Source organism: Nannobrachium achirus (genome assembly GCF_963921795.1).
Source record: "Nannobrachium achirus genome assembly, chromosome: 15".
Taxonomy (NCBI): Eukaryota; Metazoa; Chordata; class Actinopteri; order Myctophiformes; family Myctophidae; genus Nannobrachium; species Nannobrachium achirus.
Window position 1 is genome coordinate 62,651,922 of NC_137822.1, and position 6,430 is coordinate 62,658,351.

Here is a 6,430-nt window from a genome sequence, read left to right on the forward strand (position 1 = left end):
CAGACTCTGTGCGCTTGAAATGTAATTAAGCATTATGCCCAGAAAATGGTATATCCAGGTAACTCATCCTAACCTCATTCTTAGTTCTATTTTATTTTTTGCATTTTATGTTAATGCAATGTACATTGGGCATGTTGCTCATTAAAATGTGTAAACTAAAAGAAACATATCCTTTTCTATTTTATGTCCATATGGTGAGATCCCCGATGTCATCATGTTAAGCCCTGGATCAGGCTTTCTTGATTTTGTTGTTCTTGCTTACAGTTGTACTTTGACCCTGGGTTTGAGTAATAAAGATGGTAGGCATTAAAAAAAAAATGTTGTCATGTTGATCGTTGTTGATTATGAAATTGCTTGACACAGCAGGTTAACACATTTTGGTTTGACATGATAAAAAGTATTTGCTTAGTGCTTACATAGCAGTCTTGTAAATGTATGTAAATAATAGATTTACAGGATACTACATTCATTTCTTTAATATGTTTGGGAACTGTGCTTTAGATTACTGGGTCCTAATACGATCCCATCTAATACATTTAGATTAATAACATGAACGTTGTTACGTCTCCTAATCTAGTCAATGTTATACTAATTTCATAATAAAATTGTAAACGCAATGTAATGTTGCATAGTCATATTAAGAAAGTTCATAATGGAAAGAAAATGTCATCAGTGTCTAAGTCAGGGTTATGTTGGTATCATATATCATGGTGAGTAGCATGTCATGATACTGACCCATATTAAGTACTGTCGCCATTAGGCATGCATACCATATTCATAAAAAAACATGTAGTACCATACACAGACATAAAAGGTTAGCGGGACCAGCCAGGCAGTACCTCATATGTATGGTGGACATTATTACACCAGGAGCCTGACCAGAGGTGGGGGTCACCCAAAGTAACAAAATCTGTACAGTAACAGAGGGTCAATATACGTACTTTGAAACATGAAAGCCTTTTCAGATGAGAAAGATGATCTAAGAGACTAAGTCCATGTTTATGATGTCTACAAATGCATCTGTTACCATGGCACAATCATGTCACCTGTTTTAATTTAGACAAAGTATTAAAGAAATGTGTTAAAAATAAAGGTCATGTTTAGTGAATAATTGGCCTTGAGTCTATTACTCTCTGAATCTGTCCTGAAGTTCTTATCTTGCCATAATTAAATTATTCAACCTGAATGAATGTGCTCCACACTATATAAACTATCAGATGTTTTAGAGTTGTGCTGTAATATGAGTAATGCAAGGTATAGGGTGAGTAAAAAAAATAAGTTACAGTAAGGTGTAATAATCATGTAACAACAGGTTTTGTGTAATAAGACAGTACCGATATCACTCTGACTCATATGGCAACGGGTTTTGTTGCCTTGACAGATGGAGGGACGGACGGACAGACAGATCAAGAGGTTTTCATAATAAACAAGGACCCTTCCCCTTAATCTCTCTTCTCCTCATCCCTTGGTGTTGGTCTGTGTCACATCAGTGCAATTGTAACTAACACTGGGCTGACTCAGGTGGACGTCCCCAGTAAGGCCTGCCACTAACTCTACTTCCAGGGACCCGTTCCCCTGAGTTTCTGTGTCTCCCATTACACAGTTCCACAGACTGCTATTACAATACAACCCTATGCTGCTGACCAAGAGTGTGACTGAGGACCAGAACCGCAGACTGGGCTGGATTGCCAGGGTTTTTTGTTGCCACTGTCGCAAAATTGCTTGCTCAGGATGGGGTCTCTGTGGCCTCGTGGACCACTATCCCCATGCCATTTCAGGCACACACTGGACCAGTAACCCCATGACATTTCAGGCACACACTTTTACATCTATTACACTGTTACAATCATTTCACTGTTACAGTATCATACTATTCCAATTGTTAGTGAAAATCTCCAGATCTTGTCTGTCCATCCGTCCATCCGACATCTCTCTGAAAACACTAAAAACACTTGAAAATATTCATAAATCTGTACTATTGAACACCTTTTATGTTTGTGTGTTGGTTAAAATAATATGGAACCAATGGAAAATAGTAGCTATAATAGCTTGGGACAAAACCTCCTTTTGAACTCATTTGGAGTTAAGAGGTTTTGGTCAGCAGGGATTATTATATGGTCCAACCATAGTAGGGACTTGCAGCAAAGCACAAGGACAGGGCAGCACAGATGGTTGACAGAAGATGTTGACCATTATCAAGAGGTGGAAAAAGAATAGCAGGCCATGTTAGCACAAGACAGTCAGTAATCCTTATTTCCCTCTATGACATGGGGAACTTCACCTGTCTTCTCTCAATGTGCTATGCAAGCACTCTTTTACTCATGACAAGCAGATGTATGGATGGATGTATAAATGAAGGCACTGCAGGCCACAAATACATATACAAATAAGTCTGCATTGGACATTTAAGTTCAAATAAGATTTAGATGCCATTCTGTGCCATTGCTATAAAATAATTATACATTGGCACTTGGGGACAACCATACATAACTGAGGCCTTGTGGACATTACTCAGAGAGAGCAAGGTCTCAAAGATCAAGATGTTCAACAAGAAGAGGACTACGGATATAGAGGACTTTGGATATAGAACAGAATGACCCTGTTAGTGAACAACAATAATGTTTAGAAACTAGTCATAACATAACATAATCATTTATGTTGCCATGGTAATATTTATGAGCTCTTATATGTCATTAATGGTTGGTGCAGACCGCAAATGTGCTCAAATGTAGGCTACTAGACAGTCGTCTATTGCAGAATATATTATGGAAATAGACTATTACAGAAATGATAAATACTTTCATTAGCAGGTAGATTTGGTGTGAATGATAAGCATTGAAGATGGGGAAATGTAGCACATTCATGAACATCTGTGTTGCTGAATTGTAATGTAGGTACAGAAACCTATACTGATATTGTAAACAGATATACAGCAATATCTTCATTATAGATAATACAATAGATTATTTCAATTATTGATTTGAAGAATATCGTTATTCATTTGATAAAACAAACAGGACAAGCTCACACACAACAAGCATGCATTAAAACAAATAAAACAAAACAGCTCAAACAAATAATAGGAATATGTTAATGATGCATCTGAATAATAATTACTACAAATGCAAATCCAGTACAAAGTTAAACATCTATTAGTTTAATCATGGATGCTTTTGGATGGAAAAACTAACATTTGATAAATAATAGGCCTAATCACAGTTTGATCTGTCTATGTTTTTGATTGTGTGACCATCGATCATGATTTTGATGTATAGACCTACTTCTATGGAGATGAAATATGACAATTATTATTTAATTAATTTCTTTATTTATTTTTGCTAAGTTCGTGTTGATTAATTTAAATAATTTCGTAATTAATTTGTTTATTTATTTTTGCTAAGTTTGTGTTGATTAATTTAAATAATTTAGTTTGGTTTAATAATTATAGTCAATCAGTGGGAATAAAGGGCATAAAATGAGTGTCATACACCTTTAAGGGCAGACGGAGAGGATCCACCGGATGCTATTGGATAGTATGAGAAGGAATCAATCCGCCCCCTGGAATCTCAATCCACCCCCTATGAGCCTCACAGCCCGCCTCCCAAAAGACCCCGCCCATCTGTGGTCTGCAGACAAACCCACTTGCACAAATAGCAAGCGCGTAGGTGTGGAAGGCTAACAGAGGTTGATGTTTTAATAAGGTATCCGCGGGGAGAGGGCCGCGCCGCCGGTGCACCTTCCATCCGTATTCCGAGTGTGTTGTTCAATACCAGAAACACTTCGGACAAGACGTGACGCTCGGCAGAGAGCAAATCTCTGCCAGCAGCAGTCGTGCCCTCTACATATCTCTGTCTCTCCATCTTTTTGTCTGTCTCTCCCCGGGCCCTGGGGCTTTTCGGTGACAACGTGTCTCGGGGTTGTGCAGAGGACATAGCTGGGGGAAGAGATAATAAAAAAAGGACCGTCGTTAGTTACATCATTTTCGCTGCAGCCAGAGTGAGTGACAGGCGCGCAGAGATAAAGCTTTTGGACAGTGGACTCATCAAAAATTTATGTGGCATGTTGTCTGTGACAGGCTGTGCAGGACGAGATGATGAGATGATGGTTTTAGGTCAGGGGTCTTCAAGGTTTTTTTTTTTTTTTTTTTTTCAGGCCAAGGACCCCTTATAGCTGAGAGCTAAGTGATGAAGCAGGGACCCACCAATATATTGTTGTTGTCGGGTGCAAACCTTGTATGTCCAAAACCGTTCGTTTTATCATTTTAAAAACTAGAAGCTGCCAGCGTCTAGTCGGCGACCTGGCCAACTCGGGAACGATGTAAATAGGGAATGAATGCCCCGCCCTTTAATGCAAACCCCATTATACCTGTTGTCATAGGACCCGTTTTGACAATCTGTTTGCATGTGTCCATTTATGCCCATATGCCCATATATGGAGATATCTGTCTATTCTGCGTCCATTTTATGCCCATATATGAGATCTCTGTCGCTTTTTGTTTGTTTCTTCTTTAAGCAGAATACACAGCCTGCTTAAATCTGCATCATTCAAGTCATCCTCCCAGTCCCACCCTTTGTTGCTTGTCTTATGTTTGTCTTTGTCTCTTTTATTTTCTTTTTTGGAGCGGACCCCATGAATGCCCCACCCTATGGAGATCTCTGTAGGACCCGTTATGCCCATATATGGAGATGCGCGGCCGAGCGTCTAGTCGGCGCCCTAGCCAACTCGGGAACAATGTAAATATGCCCATATATGGAGATCTCTGTAGGACCCGTTTTGACCATCTGTTTGCCTTTGAGTCAGCAGAAGTGATGTCAGAATGCCCATATGCCCATATATGGAGATCTCTGTATCTGTGTCCCCTTTATGCCCATATACGGAGATTGCGTCCATTGTATGTCACAATGAGTCAGTGCTTGCGCCGATACGTCCATTTATGCCCATATATGGAGATGGGCGGCCGAGCGTCTAGTCGGCGCCCTGGCCAACTCGGGAACAATGTAAATATGCCTGTGTTGTCATAGGAGTGTGGGGTCATGTGGTGTACGTGATGTCAGAGCCTTTTATGAAGTGATGTCACAATGACATGATTTCCTCCGGAACAGCCTGATGTCAACAATCAGCTCCGCATAAGGAGATTCCGAACGTTTTGCGCCGGTTTCGGAAAACCGCAAGTCGGGTCGGGTCGAGGCCCGGCACTGCACTCCGCGCGGCAGCGGGGAACGCGCGTGCCGAATCTGAAGCCGGTGGGATGAACGGTTCTCGAGATACGCGGATTACAAACAAACAAACAGAGATTTGTCGCATTTATAGATAGATAGATGATTGACAGTCTTGTATGATGAAAGCAAGGCTCTACTTTACGAAGAAACGTACACATTTGAAACTCAAGGTTTCTGCCCAACAGTGGCGATATGTTGTATAACGCTGATTTCTATAGATGGCTTCGATAACTTTTTTCATTTATTTGTAATAATTATGTATTGTATTTAATCTTTTGCATTTTCCCAAAGAATTATCAAAAATAACTGAAAAAAGCTATGGAGGTTATTATGAGTCACCAGAAAAAAATATAATGGGTGTTTTTAATGAATCTATCATGGTTAAAATGGAGTTTGAAGTGACAATGGGTGTGTACGGGGAGAGGCCCTGGTCCTTATTATATATAATTTATACAGTATACAGCAGGGGTCTTCAACGTTTTCAGGCCAAGGACCCCTTAGTTGAGAGAGAGATGAAGCAAGGACCCCCACAATCTGTTAAGAGATTCCTTATAGTTTCACTGTTTGACAGCACAATCATCAGTGTATTTTGGATTCATGTCAATGTGTGTTTTCAGATATTTAACCAATTGAATCGTCAATACTTAAAAAAAATACCTTTCACTCTGTACTTAGTCTGCTCCTTTTCCCCTCTACACCAAAGCTCTTTGCAGAAAATAGACGAACTACAAGCACACAACGCATTGGGAGCTTGTAGAACGGCAATTTTTTGGCTAAAGTTCTCCAAATATGGATGCTAGAGTTCAAGTGGTTAATATAAAAAAGGAGGAGGAAAAAGTTTCTATCACACAAAGATTTGGAGGACCCCCTGTAGTCACTCTGAGGACCCCCTAGGGGCCCCGGACCCCCTGTTGAAGAACAATGTATTACCTGTCCCATAAAATGAGTATTTTTGGGGGGAGATATTCACTTTTCAATTCAGTTTGAGCAATCTGTCTTTCTGTCAAAATGACTTCAGGGATTGCATCACCTCCATCGACTGACTGTATAACAAATGCAAGTGTGGAATGATGAAATGTGACAGCACTGTACGAGTCGGGAAGGAGACATGAATGAAAACATGTGTCAAGGAATCCTGGATCAGTCCTGCCGGTGAGAGACAGATTTAACCCTGCAAGGCCTAGCGATGCTTTTTGGCAAAAATAAATAAA